The sequence below is a fragment of the Rhinolophus ferrumequinum genome, chromosome 8, assembly GCF_004115265.2.
Source record: "Rhinolophus ferrumequinum isolate MPI-CBG mRhiFer1 chromosome 8, mRhiFer1_v1.p, whole genome shotgun sequence".
Taxonomy (NCBI): Eukaryota; Metazoa; Chordata; class Mammalia; order Chiroptera; family Rhinolophidae; genus Rhinolophus; species Rhinolophus ferrumequinum.
Window position 1 is genome coordinate 62,625,072 of NC_046291.1, and position 19,493 is coordinate 62,644,564.

Sequence of the window (19,493 nt, forward strand, 5' to 3'; positions counted from 1 at the left end):
GTCTGTCAAGAAGGAAGGTAGTCATATGAATTTTTAAAATCAGATGGGAGATAAAAATACTTCTTCATGACCTTAAAAAAGACCATTTCTGTGATTTCAGAGTGCTTGCTCAAATGGCATGTGTCATTACCTTGAATAGCTTGAAACTATCCTTCAGGGCTAAATTATTACCAAGTTTAATGCTGATAATAATATATTGGGACAAACTATAATGCAAAGAAGTCTTAATCACTGTGACATGGACTCTTTCACAAATTATGATATGTATTCTCCTTACCCCACCTGCACCCAGAAAAAATAATCACTCCTTCTAAAGTGCACTCATTTTACTTTGAAAACCTTTATTAGAGTATTTATCACATTGTGTGAGATATTTTGGGGTGTTAACATATCTAAATTGGACTGTGCATTCCTCAAGTGCTAAAGATTGTGGTGTTCCCAAACAGAGGTGCAGAGGTGTGCTGGTAAATCTGGGAATAAAACTGTGTGTGTGTGTGTATGCACATGTGCACGTGTGTCTGTATACAGTATGTGTATATGTATATGTATACACATACACATATATATGTGTAAAGTCTCTATAGCCAATTGATTCTCATGGAATGCTTTAGTTGATTTTTACCAAACTCTTGTGTCTATAGTTCTATCTGTAGCCAACCTATAGTTGGAATTGTTGAAGAATGTGATTCTGACGTAGTAAATGGTCATTGATGTTTTTGTTTAAGTAAATGAGTAAGATGAAAATGAAATGACTTCATTTTTTCATCATTGAGGTGAGTGACGTCTTGTAACTTGGTAATAGTTTTTAAATATTGGGAGATTATTATTTTCCTTTTTTTTTTCCTATTTCACTGCAACACTTTAAGTTTAATTTGCATTAACGTTTTTTCCATCACTTTCTTAAGTCTCTAGACTATCAACAAAGCATTAAGTTATGCCCTGATGTGTAGTGTTTGCCGATTCGCACCATGGTTAATTTCAAGCTGCACCATTATATCACTGATCACATAATTGGGAAGATATGGGCAGTGGCACACCACTGTATAGTTTTTAGGGTTTTTTGTTTGTTTGTTTGTTTTTTGTCATTCTACAAGTGACAAATAACTTCAAGCGCACAGATGATCGTAAAGCATAATAAAATGTGAGTTTTGAGTATTTGTTTTTATTAACAATACGATTTCAGTTTGAAAATATTTATTTTTGGTAATGACTGTGTTTAACAACCAGCTTTCCTGAAAATTTCTGACAATTTAACTTTTGACTATCAGGAGCTGGTCTGAGTTTATTCAGCACGTGACTGCTGCTGGGATGCTGCTGTGCATTGTGCATAATTTGCACAGCTTTATATGACTGACTTGGGCGAGCAACAGTTTAATTGAGTTAATTCAATCAACTTGATTATATTCATCATTGTGCCCTTAGTTTTCATGGAAGATTGCTACGGGAAAGACCATACAAATGATGTCTATACACTTGCTATAAAGTTACTTCAAAAACTTTGTTTGATATGTTACTCAGTGTTTTAACTTCATCTTGATGAATTGTTAATATTCTTATTTACCAGATAAGGAGAATGGTATATTCCTGCTTTCTTTTGTCTGCCTTGAAACTCACAGGTAAATTGTATGCTTGATCACAGTAACTGTTAGTACAGACCAATAATATTTTTAAAGTTAAAAAATAATTAAATCTTGTGTTGAAATCTTAAGGTATACAGAGGGTGCCAAAAAAATGTATACACATTTTAAGAAAGGAAAAAATTGTATTAAAATTGTAATACTCAATATATACCGATAACAAAAGATGAATCCAAGTCATGTTTGACTTCTGCAATTACAAGAGGTGCTCGAAGTGGTTACCATCAGCGTCCAGACGCTTCTGATTACGGCGAACGACCGCTTGAGCAGCGTTGACCAAATTATCCACTTACATATATTTCTTTGGCATCCCCGGTATATACATATGTACATTCATACATACATACAAATACAGTTTCAAATAAGGTTTCCTAAGGTACATTTATAGGAAATGTTGAATAAATTATTAATTTGTTTCCTTTATTTACCAATTTTGAAAATAATGAATTGGTTTCCTAGTATTCTTCAAAGGTGTACAGTGAGGTTTTTTTTCTAAGTATCACTATGGACTCATATATTAAGATACATTTATTGTTTGAATCCACTGTAGTTGTTCATCTTTGACCAGCGGGAGCCACGTCAAGTTGGCCTCTTTAAATTGGTTCTCAAGGCCTTTTCACATGACCCAAATAATCTTTGATAGCTTTCATGCTTATTGGTATGATAGGGTATTCTAGGCTTCTTTTCTTTTCTTTCTTCTTCTTTTTTTTATTTTTATTGGGGAATATTGAGGAACAGTGTGTTTTTCCAGGACCCATCAGCTCCAAGTCAAGTCGTTGTTTTCAATCTAGTTGTGGAGGGCGCAGCTCACTGGCCCATGTGGGAATTGAACTGGCAACCCTATGGGTCAGAGCTCGCGCTCTAACCAACTGAGCCATCCGCACGCTCCTAACATTTTATCTAGAGGACATAACTAAACTATGTCACTACCTTCCGCTCCAACTTGAAGAAAAGGTAGTGCAGTGAATGTTATAAAACAGATATGAAGAGTTTATGAAGGATTGGAACCAACATTAGCTGACAAAAGAACAACTTCCATCTAAATAATCATAAAAATGTTTAAGTAAAAAGAAAACAGAAAGAAAGAAAAGGGAATGCTGGAAGATTCAGCCTGAACATAATCCTCACATTTCATGTAATACATTAAATCCTGGCTAGGGTGTACCAAAATGGAAACAGGGTTACTATAATACAAAACTTCTACTACAGCTGTACCTATCTGTGTTTCAAACCCACCCCTATCGCCTTAATGCTTCCAACACGACTATTTCCTGGCCTGTTGGGCCTGCCGGCAAAGGAGCACGGTCGGTCTTCTCTTTAATCCAGTTATAAGGTTGGTATGTCTGAGTAAACAAGGCAGCTGAGGTCTGATAGATCATCAATAAAATCAAACAACTGACTGATATCATATGTGATAGGGGCTGTTGGGAGTCACTCTCTTCAGCTGGTCTTCATACATTTCACAAATGCCTTCCATGCATTCATTCACAGATTTAGTCAGCATCAATTTTGCCTTCTGTCCTCTTGTAGGCTGTACAAGCAAAATGGTGTGCGACATCACACCAAACTCTTTTGCTGCAGCCACTGACATAGCCAGGACACACGAGCTTAAGAACTCCAACAGCCAATCCCTGCAAGAGGAACCGTGGGAAGGAATTGATTTTAGGGGCAAATGGTGTTTAGAGACCATAATCTGAGCACACAGATGTCTTCTTGTTGCTACCGCAATGGTCCTTGTTTTTAGGCATTTACAATGGGTGAACTAAGAAGTACGTATTTTTTTTTTTTTCATATTCCCCTTTACCTTTCACCCCCTTTTTAATTTTTTTGTTACAGTTGACATTCAATATTATTTTATATTAATTTCAGGTGTAGAGCATAGTGGTTAGATATTTATATAATTTAAGAAATAAGCCCCCTGACTGGTCTAGCACCCACCTGGCACTATACATAGTTATTACCATATTATTGACTATATTCTCTGTGCTTTACTTGACATTACCATGGCTATTTTGTAACTACCAGTTTCTACTTCTTAATCCCTTTGTCTTTTTCATCCTGTCCCTCAACCCCCTCCAATCTATCTAGTACCCATCTGCACCACATATAGTTATTACAATAATATTACAATAATATTGACTATGTTCCTTATGCTATGCCCTACATCCCCATGATTACTGTGTAACAACCAATTTGTACTTTTTAATCCCTTCACCCCCAAACCTCCTCCCATCTGGCAACCATCAATATATTCTCTGTGTCTGTGAGTTTGTTTCTGTTTTGTTTGTTTATTTTGTTCTTTAGATTCCACATATAAGTGAAATCACATTGCATCCGTCTTTCTCTGTCTTACACTCCACTCAGCACAATACCCTCCAGGTCCATCCATGCTGCCGCAGATGGCAAGAACCCATTGCCTTCCCTGGCTGAGCAATATTCCATTGTATATATGTACCACCTTCTCTTTATCCATTCTTCCATTGACAGACACCCAGGCTGCCTCCATATCTTGTCCATTGTAAACAATGCTGCAATGAATGTATGGATACACATGTCCCCTCGAAGTAACTTTTGGGTTTCTTTAGATAAATAACCAGAAGTGGGATTACAGGGTCCTTCTTTATCTCTTGTCTTTGTTTTAAAGTCTTTTTCATCAGGGTAAGTATTGCTATCCCAGCTTTTTTTGTTTTATTTTAATTTCCATTTTCATGAACTATCATTTTCCATCCCTTTACTTTCTGTCTGTCTTTCAATCTGAAGTGATTCTCTTGTAGGTAGAATATGTAAGGGTTTTCTTTTCTTATCCATTCAGCCCTTCTGTGCCTTTTCATTGGAACATTTAACACTTTTACATTGAAAGTAATTGTTGATAGATATTTAGTTATTGCCATTTTATTATTCATAATTTTGACCATTTTTTTTTTTCAACCTTAAAGAAATCCTTCTAACATTCCTTGTAATACTGGTTTGGTGATGATGAACTCCTTTAGCCTTTTCTTGTCTGGGCAGCTCTTCATCTGTCCTTCGATTCTAAATGATAGCTTTGCTGGGTAATCTTGGTTGTAGGTCCTTGCTTTTCATCACATTGACTATTTTTTGTGACAATCCCTTCTGGCCTGCAAAGTTTCTGTTAAGAAATCATCTGACAATCGTATGGGAGCTCACTTATAATTTACTAGTTGCCTTTCTCTTGCTGCTTTTAGGATTCTCTCTTTGTTTTTAAACTTTGCCATTTTAATTATAATGTCTCTTGGTGTAGGCCTGTTTGGGTTCATCCTGTTTGGGACTCGCTGCCCTTCCTGTACTTGTATGTCTATTTCCTCCACCAGGGTAGGAAAGTTTTCAGTCATTATTTCTTCAAATAGGTTCTGTATCTCTTGTTTTCTCTCTTCTCCTTCTGGTACCCCTGTGATGTGAATGTTGTTATGCTTGATGTTGTCCCAGGGATCTCTTAAACTATCCTCATTTTTTTTTTTTTAAATTTTTTCTTTTTGCTGTTCCAATTGGGTGTTTCTTACTACCTTGTCTTCCTAATCGCTGATTTGATCCTCTGCTTCATCTAGTCTGCTGGTGATTCCTTCAAATAGATTATTTATTTCAGTTATTATATTCTTCACTTCAGACTGGTTCTTTTTCATGGTTTCTATGTCCTTTTTTATTCTTGCTCTCTCTTTGTTGAAGTTCTCATTGAGTTCTTTTAACATCCTTGTAATCATTGTTTTAAACTCTGTATCTTGTAGGTTGCTTGCCTCCATTTTGTTTAGTTCTGTTTCTGGAGCTTTCTCCTGTCCTTTCATTTGGGACGTATTTCTTTGCTTCCTCATTTTTGCTGCCTCTCTGTTTCTATGTATTAGGCAGATCTGCTCAGTCTTCCAAATGTCTGCCAGTCTTCACCTGGTGGCCTTATGTAGTAGGAGCCCTGTGGGGCCCTTCACAATCTCCCTGGTCACTTGCTCCAGTTACTCCAGTCATGTCCGTTGTGTGGGTTGTATTTTCCCTCCTGTCATTGTGAGCCCTGATTGACATTGGCTTGTTAATGGATAGGATTGATGCTCAGGCTGATTGGCTGTGGGTTTTGGCCATGTGCACAGCTTAAAGTCTGCTGTGTGGTGGACTTACCCCACTAAATGAGATTCGCTCCAGCAGTGCTTGTTGAGACCGCCCATTGTGTGTGCCACTTCTGGGGCTAATTGGGTAGTGCTCTGCTGTGGTCTGAAGCTAACTTCCGGGTATGTTGGTTCTAGGGCTTCTTGGGAGGGGCTCAGTGAAGGCCCTGGTCACCTACTGTCTGTGACTGGTTGGGGGCTACCTGGTAGGAGGTACAAAATGATCCACGGTTGTTTGCTGCCTATGTGCTAACCCTGGAGGCACGTGGGAGAAGCCACAATATGAACTGAGGACAGCTGCCACCAGTACCAGGCCTGGGTTATCTCTGCAAAAAAGCCAGGACACACCAAGCCTCCTGCCACCTGTTGGTTCCCTTACGGGTCAGCTACTGATAAAGCCTCGTGTAGTATTTAAGTTGCGTGAGGCAGGGTCTCAGGGAGTCACTAGAGTGGGAAGAGTTGTGCTCACCAGATTAATGTAGACTCTAGTTTTGTGCTGAGCCTGGAGCTACTCAGCAAAAGTCTCAGAGCACCAAGGACAGCTGCCGCCTGCCTGGGTCCTGCAGACTTCGATAATTTTTCAAGAAAGAATGAAATACTGGTGGTACTGGCTGCTTTGGAGAAAGTGCCTCTGGCATTGGGGGAGTTGGGTAGGGCCATTTCCAGGTGAGTCAGTGAGGTGGAGCAACAGAGCTCACCAGACCAATTAGATTTAGATTTGGCCTGTGGAGGCGGGCTCAACACAGGAAACATGGCGACCACCTGCAGGCTGCTTGGGAGATGAACCCCACACAGGGAAAATGGCAACTGTCCTCCAGTGCTTGCTTTGAAGCCACTCATTTCATTCTGTCTCCTGTATGCCTCCAACGCTCCCTGAGCTACTGTCCATCTGCTGGAACCTAAGGTGAGTGTCTGTAAGTAAGAGAGTTTGTGTGCAGGCCGTTTAAGAGGACGTCTGGGTTTCCCACAGCCTTCCGTCCCACCACAAAGGTCAGAATCCCGTGTTTTTCACAGCCAAATATTGTGGGAGCTCCTCTTCCTGGCAACAGTACTCTGGACTGGGGAGGCTGGTGTGGGGCTAGTGTCTCTCGCTCCTCTGGGGGGAACCTCCATGTCCTAGATATCTCTCCTGGTTCTCAACTGCCACTTGGAGTTTTGGGGCCAGCCATTTTTGTGTCTCCTCCCCTCCTACCAGTCTTGACATGGTTTCTTTTTTATATCCTTAGTTATAAAACTTCTGTTCAGCTGACTCCAGATGGCTAACCAAGTTGATTGTTCTGTAATTTAGTTGTAATTTTAATGGGTTCACCGAAGGAAGCAGGTACCATGTTTATCTACTCTGCCATCTTGGATCTCCTCTCCTTAAGATCAGAATTATGTACTTTATAATATAAAACATGTAATAAGTTCATTCTGTTACACCCAGATCAAATTCAGGGTCACAGAGTTTTTATGTAACTCATTGATTTTTATATGTTTCCTTTTTTTGTCCCATACCAAAAATTAATTCCCAAATATATCAACTTAATTACTCATTTGCTTTTTCTCTCAGACAAATATGCAACATTACAACACCACCAATTAATAGCAAAAAATTTTGGTTAATGGTAACAATTTAAGTTCCTGTTCCTACTTTAAATTTACTTTTCTTAGAATATATCCTAGTATGAGGGATATACTATGAAATTACTTTGTGTGTTGTTCCTAAAAATTACCATGTTTGATCACTTGGCATATGCTCTCTGTATTGTTTTGCCACCAACTCCATATACAATTAAGTTCATTTATTTTATCTGGCTTTCATTTTGATGGCATTGCTTTTTGTATTAAATTTGTTTTAGAATTATGTAGATGATTTTATATGGTTCAAAAATCATATCTACAAAGCAAGTCTTATGAGAACTCTTCCTACTATTTTATCTTTACTACCCTGTTCCCTTCCTACTTATAGATAACCATTTTTTTAACGTTTTGATTTTTCCTTTTATTTAAAAAAATAGGCAAATATATAGATGAATGGTAGTATACTATTAATATTATTCTTTACTTTGCTCTTTTTACTTAACAATATATACTAGGCTTGACTGTGAAATACTTTACACTACATACATTCTTCATACCTTTTTAAAAATTGTATAGTACCCCACTGTGTACATGTACTATAATTAATTCAACCATTTCCCTATAAAAGACATTTGTATTATTTCCAGACTTTTGCTATAACATATAATGCTTCAATGAATAATTTCTTATATACCTATTTTGTATATTTTTAAATGTTCAGATTCTTGGAAGTGGGATTTTCTAGTTGAAAAATAAATGCATATGTAACTTTGCCAGATGCCGTCAAATTCTCTCTTGTTGGGGTTTTTCCATTTTTCACTCCAACAAGCAATAGTTGAAAGAGTCACTTTTGCCCACAAGTACCTCACTAGCAGGCTGTGTTGTGAAACTTTTGGATTTTTGCCAATTTGTTGGGTGAGAAATAGTATCTCAGTAGTTCTTAATTTGCAAGATTGAGAATGTTTCTATTTAAAAGCATTTGCATTTCTTTTTCTGTAAAATATCAGTTCAGATATCTTGCCATTTTCCTATCATGGTGTTGGTCTTTTATTCATTTTTAGATACTCTTTATATATAGGATTATTAAATTGTCTCATATAAGTTACACATTTTTTTTTCAGTTTTTTATTTGTCTTTATACTTTGGTTGTGGTATGTTTTATATTATTTTTGTCATACAAAATCTTTTTATTTTTTAATGTTGTGATTTACCACTATTTTACTTCATTGCATCTAATTTTGACCATTGTTAGAAATATTTTCCCTACTCTCCAGGAATTGACACATATTTTTTCCTAGTACATGTGTGATTCAAATTTTTATATTTATATATCTGATCTTTTTGAAATTTATTCTTGAAAGAGACCCAAATTCATCTTTTTCCTTATGACTACCCAGTTATCCCAACAATACTTATTAAAAAGTCCATCCCTTCTTCACTGCTTTGAAACACAGCTTTTATCTATATTAAATGTCCATATGCAAGTGGGTCAATTTCTCAATTTTCTATTGTGTTTTGTTGGTCTTTTTTTCATATGCCAACACCAAGTGTTAAATTATAAAGGCTTTATAGCATATTTTAATATCTGATATGACACATCCACCACTCCCAATGCTCTTCATTTACAGGGTTTTCTGGCCTTTTCTTGTTTTTTGTTTTTAATTAATAATCAGCTGGACTTATAACAGTGTTCTTAGTCAGGAGTGTTTATCAGAAGCATTGTCAGAATTTGAACAAAAAAGAACTAGGTCCCCACCCCAGATCTAGTGACTCTCTGGATATTGGGCCTGGATATGTACATTTTGAAAAAGTGCTCCAGTTGATGCCGATAATTCCATTAAAAGTGACATATATAGTATACATTCAAGTTCTAATTCCAGACTACCTTATGGTTTATTTTCTCTCATGTATTTTGGACCTTACTTAATGACTCCTGCATTTACCCAATTCCCTATGACAGAAATCTCTGTGGTCTCACTTCAGTTCTATCTTTTCTTTTTCTGTTTTCACTTAGTCACTAAATCCACATTTTGCCTCAAAAATATCTAGCTTTAAACCTCCAATGCGTGGTTCTTTTACCATCTTTCTCACGGACTGTTAAGCAATCTTTTCATACTACAGTCTATCATCTGCACTGCCTACACAGTTATTGTTCTCTTAAAACAAGGTTGATCATGTCACTCCTTTGCTGACTTTTGTTGTCTCTCAGGATAAATTCAGCCAGTTTACGTGGTACATCAGGCCTTTCACTCTCACGTCTCAGCCTCCTTTTCCTTCTTCATCCATTATTCCACACCTCACATGGGATATTCCTATTACATTGAAGTTCTCACTAGTGAATGGACACCAGACCTAATACTCCTTTGTATTTAAACTTATGGTTTCTTTCAATTAGAATCCACCTCCTCCTCCCTTTGCCTGGTATGCTGTCAGTATTTGAGATGGTGTTCAAATGGCATCTCTTTGATAAAGCTTTTTTTAGACTCCCAGTAAGAATTAGTTGCCGCATCCTCTTTATTCTAGCAAAACTTTATTATTTGTATCTTTATAATACAATTTATGTGAGTCTCTAATCTCCCTGGAATTTCCTACATTCAACATCAACCAGAATGTGAGCTTTTCATGTTTTTCCAGCCTCTAGCAGAGTGCATAGCAGATAGCAAGCACTCAAATGTTTGTTCAATGAATGAAAAGCTTCATTAGTCTGTACCGATGAAACAGAAACAAGACATGACAGTGGCCAGCTTGTTCTACTATTTAGATATCTCATTCTTTGGGCTTTTTGTAGTCGGCCTTCCTAGACTTTGTTCTCTGTACATGGCAATTCCTTACTCTTTGAAGATCCATGTACAGTACCTATAGTAGTAAATTAAGATATCTGTCCATCTTTACCTCTCTATCTACCTATTTATGAAGTTCTGTCTTTGTCCTAAAAACAGATGCTACTTTAAAGAAGAAAATGCAATAATTGAGACTATAGGGGTGGCATAATTAGTCTGTGGGATAGGTATATATCATATATAGAAGTTCAGAAATAATTATCAGTAATATTGGAAAGGATCTGTTTGATCATTTAATTCTTTTACAACTCTGTACATGATGAAGTACTAATTTAGATAATGATATTAGGTAGAAGACTAAGTGCTATGGGAGCCAGATTGTTTTATAACTATAGCAATTCTTTTTTTCCCCCCACCCCCACCTCTGACTATGTTGTAATCTCTGAGACAATCAAATGTGATAACATGAAAAAAGGGAAGGAGTCATACTAAAGAATATTAAGCGCAACTTTTTAATTAGAGGGTGTCAAATACTGGAATAATCCAGTTTTAAATTTCTAGTGTAGCATTATTTTTAAAAATCAGTTTTTAAAGTACAGATTAACTTGGAAAATTAATATATTTGAATTACCAAGTAACACCAAATTATTTTAGATATATTTTCACATAAAAATTGAAGCTTTTTATTTTATTGAAATACAAGAATTCATGAATTTTAGATATCTATGTGAGTTTTTTATTTACCAATTATTTTATTAATTAATTGATTTCCATTTAACGGCATTTCATCTTTGAGAATGTTGCAAAAATATTCTCCAAACTACATAAAGAGCCCTTGATGATAATACAACTCTTTTAAAAATATTTTAAAGACATAAAATCAAGTTCTTCATTATCATCACTTTTATCCTTTATTCCAACATTTGATTACACTCTTAAGTTCATTGTTCAACCAAGAAAAAGACAATTTTGTATTGTATGCTGTTTCAACTTGAAATTATATATATTCTTTAGAAACATTTTTGAACTGTGGTCTAAAATTACCCAGGAGAATGATAGGAATTTTTAATATGAGACTTTATATAAGTTTATCACTTTCATTACATATGTACATTTTTTCTGTTGATTAGACATATATCCAAACTTTAAATTAATAAATGAATTTTGCTATGTCAAATATTTTTCCCACTGGTTTTTTCTCTAAAAATCAGGCAATGTAAATTAAATATCCTTATGAAACCTATTGTTTGGAAAGCCAATGTGCCATCTTTAAACCCAATATTATTTCAAAATATTGGAAACAAAAATTGAACCATGCTTTGCAGGATATTTTGTAAAGTATTTAAGTAAAATATACATCCTTAGTTATTCGAGTTATTCAAGAGGGCCATTTATTTCAAGAAAAATGTTTTAATTCTTTATGAAAAATGAGACAACTTGAATCTAGTAGCCCTTTTAAAAAATCTTTTCAGAAATCTTTTCAACACTTATGCTAGTGATTAGGCAAAGTGTCAGAAATGAATTGTTAAAATATTATTATACTTTATTTATATGTAGAAATATCAGTCAATTGCCTTGTTTACTTCCAAATGTTTTAAATACTGTTTGAGTAATTACCACTATTATATAAAAAATCATGAACTTTTTTGCATGTTGCTTTGGAGGGAATATCTAAATTCACACTTACATTTTAATCTATATTTTTCTTCTGGAACATTATTAGTAAATTTTGAAATTGTAGAACTGTTGACCCAGTCATACATGTACAGAGCTTGGCCTCTGAGTTAATTAAATATGAGTTAATAATATATTAAAGGAAATTATTGTCCTTATTACAGTTATTAGGTAGTTACTCAAATTATAGCTTCAAAGGAATGCAGAGCATGGAAAAACTCAGGATTAAATTATGCATTTGAACCTTAGGCCAGCTTTTACTGTACAGACAGTTTTCTGCTAAGAGAGAAATTGTATGTCATTGAAATTAAATGCTTTTCTGGGGATGGAAGGTTCCAGTTTTTAATGAAATTACTGAGTGTGGTGTAGTGAAATGATTAAAATCTGTATTCCGGGAATGTGGCAGGGGAAAAAAATCAATAAGTGCTAGCACAGCTTTGCTGCTCAATGTGAATCCTGAGAATGAAATAAACTACTACAAAAATAATAATTAAAAACATATCAGCACATTAATTTATTTAGCATCAGTCTCCTGAGACATCATCTTCACTAATTTTTAGCATACATTTTACTATGCAATGAGCAGCCTTCTTTTCAAATACCCCTATTAGACAGGCAGTATTTCCGCCCTTCCCCCAGTGCTCCTGCATTGCAATCATTGTACTTGCACTTATTATGTTACAAATGACCGAGGTAAGGCTGACATTCTCAGTGCATGCAAAAAGACCTAGTCTGCCAGGCTTTCTTTTTTTTTTTTCCCTAATGAAGCAGCTTTGTGAAATCTCCCCATGTGTTAATACTAATGAAGATCCTCCAGCACAATTAAAATCACAGCCAGTGGCTGAAGAGGAAACAAAAAACAATAGCGTCTTTTAAGATACATTTATCTGCCTTTATATGTACAAAATATACATATATGGTCAAGTTATGTTTTCTAAAGCTTGCCTTTCCTTTACTCTTCTTCCTGAAAATTAAATTATGTAATTTTTAATTATCTGAACTTTCACACTTCAATGTTTTGCGTGATGGGGGAATACTAACTACCTCAATGAAAACATTTTAAAAATATGTATCTTCTTGGGTAATAAAGCGTTAACCAACGAAAATACTTTTTTTTAAGAAATCATTTTTAGGAAGCTATTGGATGTGTGTGGGTAATGTGCACTTTAGTCTAACTTTACTGGTTTCAGAATGTTGGAATTCGGGGGGAAATTGTAGGGTAAAAAACAAAGTTCGAAGAGGTTCTGGTGGTAGACAAATAGCATACCGCGTGTGTAGTTTAAAGATAGAGCAACGGGTTACCAGTTTTGATATTTTAAAAAATGGTCAATTCCTGCAATTAGCTATCCCCTGCCCTTTTTTTCATCCTCTCAGAAACTGGGGGGAAAAACTACTAAGGTTGCCTTTTTTTTAATTTATAACTTTAAAATGGTTTACTATTTTAACATGTTTTATTTAAATTTTAACTGCATAAACATTACAGCCTGCTTAACTCGCCCGTGTTAGGGCAGTAGCGGTTAATCCCGGGACCATTTTGCGTCTTTCTTTTTATTTTATTTTGACTTCCAAACATCCACGAATTCTTGGCATATTAACTTAGTTGGCTTATAGACTTCAACCGAATTCTGAGTTTATGGACAAAAAAGTTTAGGTGAAAATGGTTAATCTAGGTTCCCTATTATGTTTTCGTTTTTGAAAAATTACGTTTTCGATTCCCATTTTCTGTCCTCTCTACTTTTACAAGCAAAACAAAACATTTAAGTTTCCTAACTTTTTCCTGGGACAAGGAAGAGTGCAAGCTCAAAGCTACAGTATTCTTGGGAGGAAGAAGCAACCCCCTCCCTGTCTTGGTTCCTTTAGGAGCTGATAGGTCATTTATTATTGGAACTGAAATGGTATAAACAATTCTCTCTCTTTTTTCCCTTGTTAACAGCAACTTTCATTGTTAGAGAGAGGAGAGAGAGAGAAGCCTTGTTGGTTGACGTCACTTGGTTCATGAAGCCTTCGCCTAGAAGTGAAGCTGCTGAACAAACCTTGAGAAGAATCATCTCCTGCTTCAATCTGCTGCTGGATAGGAACTAATCAGAGAGAGAGAGGCGGAAGACGGAGAAGGAGGGAGTCAAGGGCTTTCCCGATCACAAATCTCACCTCCACTCCAACTCTGTACTTTTCTTGCAAAAATAATAGGAATAAGGAGGTGTTGGGGCTTCCAAAAACAAAAATCGTAACCTTCAACCATCTGGGGAAGGCAAAAATCCCATCCACCGCAACTCTCAGTTCGAAAGTAAAGGTGAGTTACAAATCCTCGGGTGTGAGGGGTGCGGGTGAAGATGAAAATTCCTAACGTTATATAGCCGGTTGAAACTGAAAAGGAGGAACTACGCTCCTGCGATCAGGGAAGACTCCGGAGTTGCTATCTCGAGGCGCCCGCCCTGCCCGCCCTGCTGGCCCTGCCGCGGCTGTTTACCCTCGCCGGTCGGTGTGTCTCTTTGTTGTGCTGGCTGCGAGGCTGGGGTGGTGCTGGGGTCCCAAGTGGAGTTTGGGGGAGCAGGACGCGGAGGTGCGCGGTCCTGGGTGGGAGGTGGGGGGTGCGGTCTCAGGAGAATGTAAACTTTATTCCTAGCTGCCGGTGCGGGACTTCGGTCCAGCAGGGCCGCGGGCGGGCCGTGCCTCCGGGCGCGGGCAGACGCTGCTGCTGCCGCCGCGGGTCCGCCGCCTTTGTGCCCGCCGCCCTGTGCGGACGCCGGGCTCCGCGTCTCCTGCTTCCTGGCTTCGGCTTTCAGCGCTCAGGTCGCTGCCAACAGTTTTGCTTCTTAAAAAAAAAAAACCACCCAACAATCTCTGGCATTGTCGAGATCGCTGTTCCTGCCGGGGAATATCCGCTGGTCCCCCCCCTTCTTGCCAGGGTAGTTTCAAGATTACCCCCCCCACCCCACCCCCGCCCTCCCCACCAGTCCGCCTACTGCTGCCCCTTTTTTTGCCTCCGCCCCCTCTTTCCTCCAGGACTGATTAGCTGCGCCGGCCACCCTCACTCCCCCCTCCCCCCCAAATTCTGGCCTCTTTTGCTCTTTCCCTGCATCGCTTGGAGCTCTTGAGTTTACTGAAAATGAGCTGGGGGTGGGGGTGGGAGTGGGGGCAGGGGCAGGTGGGACTGGGAAGAACACCTGGGAAGATGGATATGTCCCTACACCGAGGGTTAGGGGAGCATAGCTGTTCCTCCTGTAAATGTGTGTCTCCTAGCAGTTCTTCCTGGGGAACAACCGCCTGCTCTCAACTCTTCTTCGCTCTTTTAATCCTCTTGTCGCTCCCCCTCCCCCTTTGCCCTTTCGCAGCTCCCCTCCCCTTAAAGTAGTTCCACGAACCCCAGAATTGGGACTTGGGAAAGGAAGGAAGTGTTTGGAGAGTCAGACCTGGCCTTGCTATTTGGGAGATTTTTCTCTTCTTTTCTGGCCCTCTGTATTTATCTTGTGTGTGTTGCTTCCTTATAAAGGGAGAAGCAGCTGCAGTGCTTGGCCGAGTTGTTGAAATTTATCCCTTTGTGTATATTACAATATCCTCCATTTTTTCCCTCTGCCCTCTAAACAACAAGCGTTTCGCCATCTTGGGCAATTTTTATTCCCAAGTCTCTCTCTCTCTCTCTCTTTTTTATTTTTGAGGAAAGGAAAGAAGCCTTAGAAAGGCAAAAAGTGTGTCTGGATAAGACTCAAAGTTTAGGGAATGTTCAGGGGGCCCAGTGACGTCATGTAAACTTTATCGAGAAATTGTCCCAAGAGGAAATTTTCCGCTTATTTTTTTCCCTGTTGTAAAGGACCGTGTAAATTACTGGTTAACGATGAATTGTGCGGTTTATTTTTGTGTTCTGCTCTCAGAATGAACCCTCAACAGCTACACATTTTATGTTTTGGTAACAGGTGGAAAATTATGTGCAAAAAATGGTATAAACTTTTATAGTGTCCTTTGGTATTCACAGCTTTTGTCTATGTGTTTTTTATTCTTTAAAGGTATCATCTGTTATTTTTAGTCAGCCTATTCCCTTTCTTACTTCACTCTCTGCTGTGCATTTTTTTTTTAATCAGCTTGGTTAATATTTACGTATATTACGTATACTTATTTTAGGTTACCTAGATCTCCTTTTGTAATTAAATGTTCTATTTTATACATACTTGTTTACATTTTGAAAATATATAACTATTGAAAATACTTGGAGATAGAGGATTTTAAAATTTAGTAGCAGGTATTAAGTCAAATGGCAAAAATGTGGTTAGTATTTAAAAGGCAGAATTGATTTTAAAATATATTTTATAACCTCAAACTATAAGCTCTGTCAGCCATTATGAAAAGATAAACAATAAAAACTAGTGTTGTTTAAATTTGCTTGTCTAAAATAGTTTTTCACATCACAAAAGTTTAGTTGGTCACATGATCAAACTTAATGATACACTGACTAGTACATAAATAAGAGGCACTGTAAATTGAATGGGAAAGTGGAATTCTGTCTCCTGTAGTCATTTGCAGTCAGCATATTTACTTCTCTTCTAACAAGGACATGAAACTGTCTGTATTTAATTTGCATTCTCTTTGTCTTCTGGGTTGGGGAAAAACATTGACTACAATTAACTCAAAAAAAAAAAAGCTACTAGAAACAATTCTGAATACATTGAAAAGGTTGGTCTAAGACATAAAAACTTATGTTGTATGTGGTATGTTTTTATCTCGGTAGCAGCCTTCTTTGGTGTTATCTACTATGCTATTTGTCTCGGAATTTGCTTTATGTAAAATGCTATATAGAAAGCTTGACTGAATTGAATGTCTGCCATTTATGTGAATTGGAGGTAGGTGAAAAATGTTTAAATAGTTAAAAGCACATAGAACAGATGGTTCTAAATTATACATGCAACAAAGGACTAGAAGATTTGGCAGATTATAAATAGCAAGCAACAGAGGATAAGCAGTTTAAGGAAATGGTAGTTAAGTACATTTGATGTCTCACACCTATTGTAAACACTGTACATTGTCACTGTGCTGCCTAATCAATAATTTGGACAACACTGAGGCACTTATAAGTTTCAGATAGAAAAAAGTAAAATTTTCCAAATGTTTGAAATGAATGGTTGAATGTAAAATTATTTAAAGCCTGTGATGACAAGCTTTTTTTTTTTTTTTTTTTTTAAGGAAATCAAATTGTATGCTTTAAAAATAGGAAGTTATTTATGAGAACTTAATACTGTTGTATTTATATAATGGTTTGGAGAGTAGTAGGTACACATTTTAAAACCCAGAGAATAGTATCTTTACTGTTCTCATGTTAAACTAGTCCTGAAGTATAGTAGCCTTTTATTCTTTCAAACACTACAGAAAAATATTTTTAGGCTATTTAGTCTTGGAAATGCGTTTATTAGAATACTGTTGACATAATTTACTAAAATAGTTATTCAATGAAGGAAGGATATATTTTAGTATTAAATGAAAAAAATATATTTTAGTGTTTTTGAGTTTTGTGCAGAACATGATGATTTTACTTGGTGAATGTAGTTTACTCTCAATTTTAACAATGTAAACATTTTTATGTAGTTTTTGCCTTTCTGGAAGAATCTGAGTAATTATATTTAGCATTTTCAAAAGATTTAGAATAACTTAAAAGTATTCAACTTGGCAGAAATTTGTTTTCATTTTTATAAGCCATTTATTTAAAATGCGTATAAGTCTGTAATGGAAACCTTGGAATTTTAATTCTGTTGCCCTTTCTCCTATTTCTTTGTTTGCATGTTTATTATAGAACTGCAGTGTAAAGGAGCAGATGTTTTGCCAAACATCCTGATGTGTTGCTTTTTCTTATGGGAGTGCATAACTGTTCCTTCTGATGCATCAACTTGACAGCTGGTTGATTTCATGGAGCTGCTAAGAAGCCATTAGTGGTGTCATTGAATTGAAACAGAACAGTCACTCCCAGCTTGAACTGCAATTGTTAATGTCTTTGTTGCTACTTTTGTGTTACTATACAAGATGTAGGATATCACAGTTGCGTGAAAGTTCATGTTTTCTGTCTTATCTCCTTGAATTAGTGAATGTATATGTTAGAACCTGATTACTTTTAGGTTTAAATATTTCTCAAAGAAAGAGATTGTAAGTTGTAATTTCTGAGTTTTTGACCTAGTTCTAGCTAGAACTACCAAAAGAAGATATGATTTATCACAAACACAGTAATGTGGTGACTTTGACTCCTAGGTTAAATTATATCATCCAGGTTGAATGATATTTAATATAGTTGATATTCTGAAGGGTTAATTGAATTACCTACTTAGGTATTTTAAGGTTTTTGATTATATAAAGTTAAATATTTCATAACATGAGGTTTTAAAAATACAGTACTTTAATAAATGTTTACCCTTTTGATTAAATATTTCTTTAAACTTTTGTTGTACAAGGTAATCAGAAAATTATTGAGTAAATGGGCAGCTTTGTGTGTTTCTTTATAAGGAAGTGATGATAGTAAATAATTGTAGCATTTAATTATCTTAAAACTTGAAATCATATTTTTATTGCACTAATAATTTTATTGATAGTTTCAACTATCAAACTGGTACTAAAATGGGGTCAGATCATTCCATTGGTGCCTGTGTTTCTTTTCTAATTATTTGCTACTTTTTTTTTCTTGGTGGGAGAAGAGATAGGAAGGAGGAAAGAAGAATAATAATAATGTCAACAGAAAAAAAATACATTTAAAAAAATTTTGTGTAAAAAACTTTAGGATGATAAGTTTAAGGATATAATGTAGTTTATCACTTGTTAGGAGCTCATTTCTAGTCCCAATATTTATTGACTTTTAATTTAAAATTTTAAAAATACATTATGCATTCAAACAATTTTTCAAAGAGCATAAAATTTACAACATTTCAAATAAAATAGTTTGCCTTTAAAATACTTAAAATGTGAAATTGATGATTAGAATATATAATTTGCATAGTGAAATCCCATTAAAAGGACTTACTATACAATATAAATAAATTTCAAACACTTGTAATACACTGTTGAGTGATTCCAGAATTATTTCCTGAAATCAAAAGTTTATAGAGATGCTTTCCCTTTCAGTAGATCATACATTACTTAGACTAAAGCTAAGATTTATCTTCAGGTAATATGCTTTCTCAATCCTTTTATATAATAGCCACAGAATTCCCTAAAAAGAAAATCATTATCTTAGCCTATGACACAATTTTTAAGAAATACATTTACTCATAACATATTTGTGTCAAGGCAGATATTCATCATATAAACTAAACTGATAAATTGAGTTATAAAATGTAAACGTTTTTTTAAAGGAATCTCAATGCTTAGCTCATTTTTACAGATAATACAGTCTTAATTCTGCAAATAAGTGTCCCATAATTTAAGTTAGAATTTTTCATCATTGGCTTTCTTAAAGGAGGGCAATTTTAAATAAAAAGTCACGAAAAGTTTAAACTTTAATTCATAAGTTTTTCTATTTCATATTAACTTTGAAGTTTTGGGCAATAAATACATTTAGCTAATTTACAATTGCATGTGTAGTCATAAAATATTGGCAACATGCTTGCTGAAAGAAAAATAACATGAATTTACATGACTTTTAAATCTATTTTGAATGCTTTGTGATTTGTGGCAAGTCAATACAGTTTGAGATGTAAGATATTTAATAGTTCTGATATTTGTAAGTTAAACATTGAGCTTTTAAAATGAGTAGGCTTTTATAAGAA

General features: G+C 35.9%; 1 protein-coding gene and 1 pseudogene across 22 annotated transcripts in view; one reads left to right on the forward strand and one right to left on the reverse strand.

The window, feature by feature from the left end:
* Window positions 1-2,901: 2,901 nt before the first annotated feature.
* LOC117026199 (enhancer of rudimentary homolog) lies at window positions 2,902-3,195 on the reverse strand (annotated as a pseudogene).
* An 8,480-nt stretch (window positions 3,196-11,675) lies between these two features.
* BAZ2B (bromodomain adjacent to zinc finger domain 2B) overlaps window positions 11,676-19,493 on the forward strand; it is a 245,977-nt gene continuing 238,159 nt past the window's right edge. For 20 of the 22 annotated variants that reach the window (XM_033112772.1, XM_033112767.1, XM_033112769.1 and 17 more), the window contains exon 1: window positions 13,694-14,050. The gene's annotated coding sequence lies outside the window, so the exon portion shown is untranslated. Of the gene's footprint in view, window positions 14,051-14,100; window positions 14,236-19,493 lie in introns of those variants that run through there. The other 2 variants (XM_033112763.1, XM_033112765.1) reach the window with 2 other exon arrangements.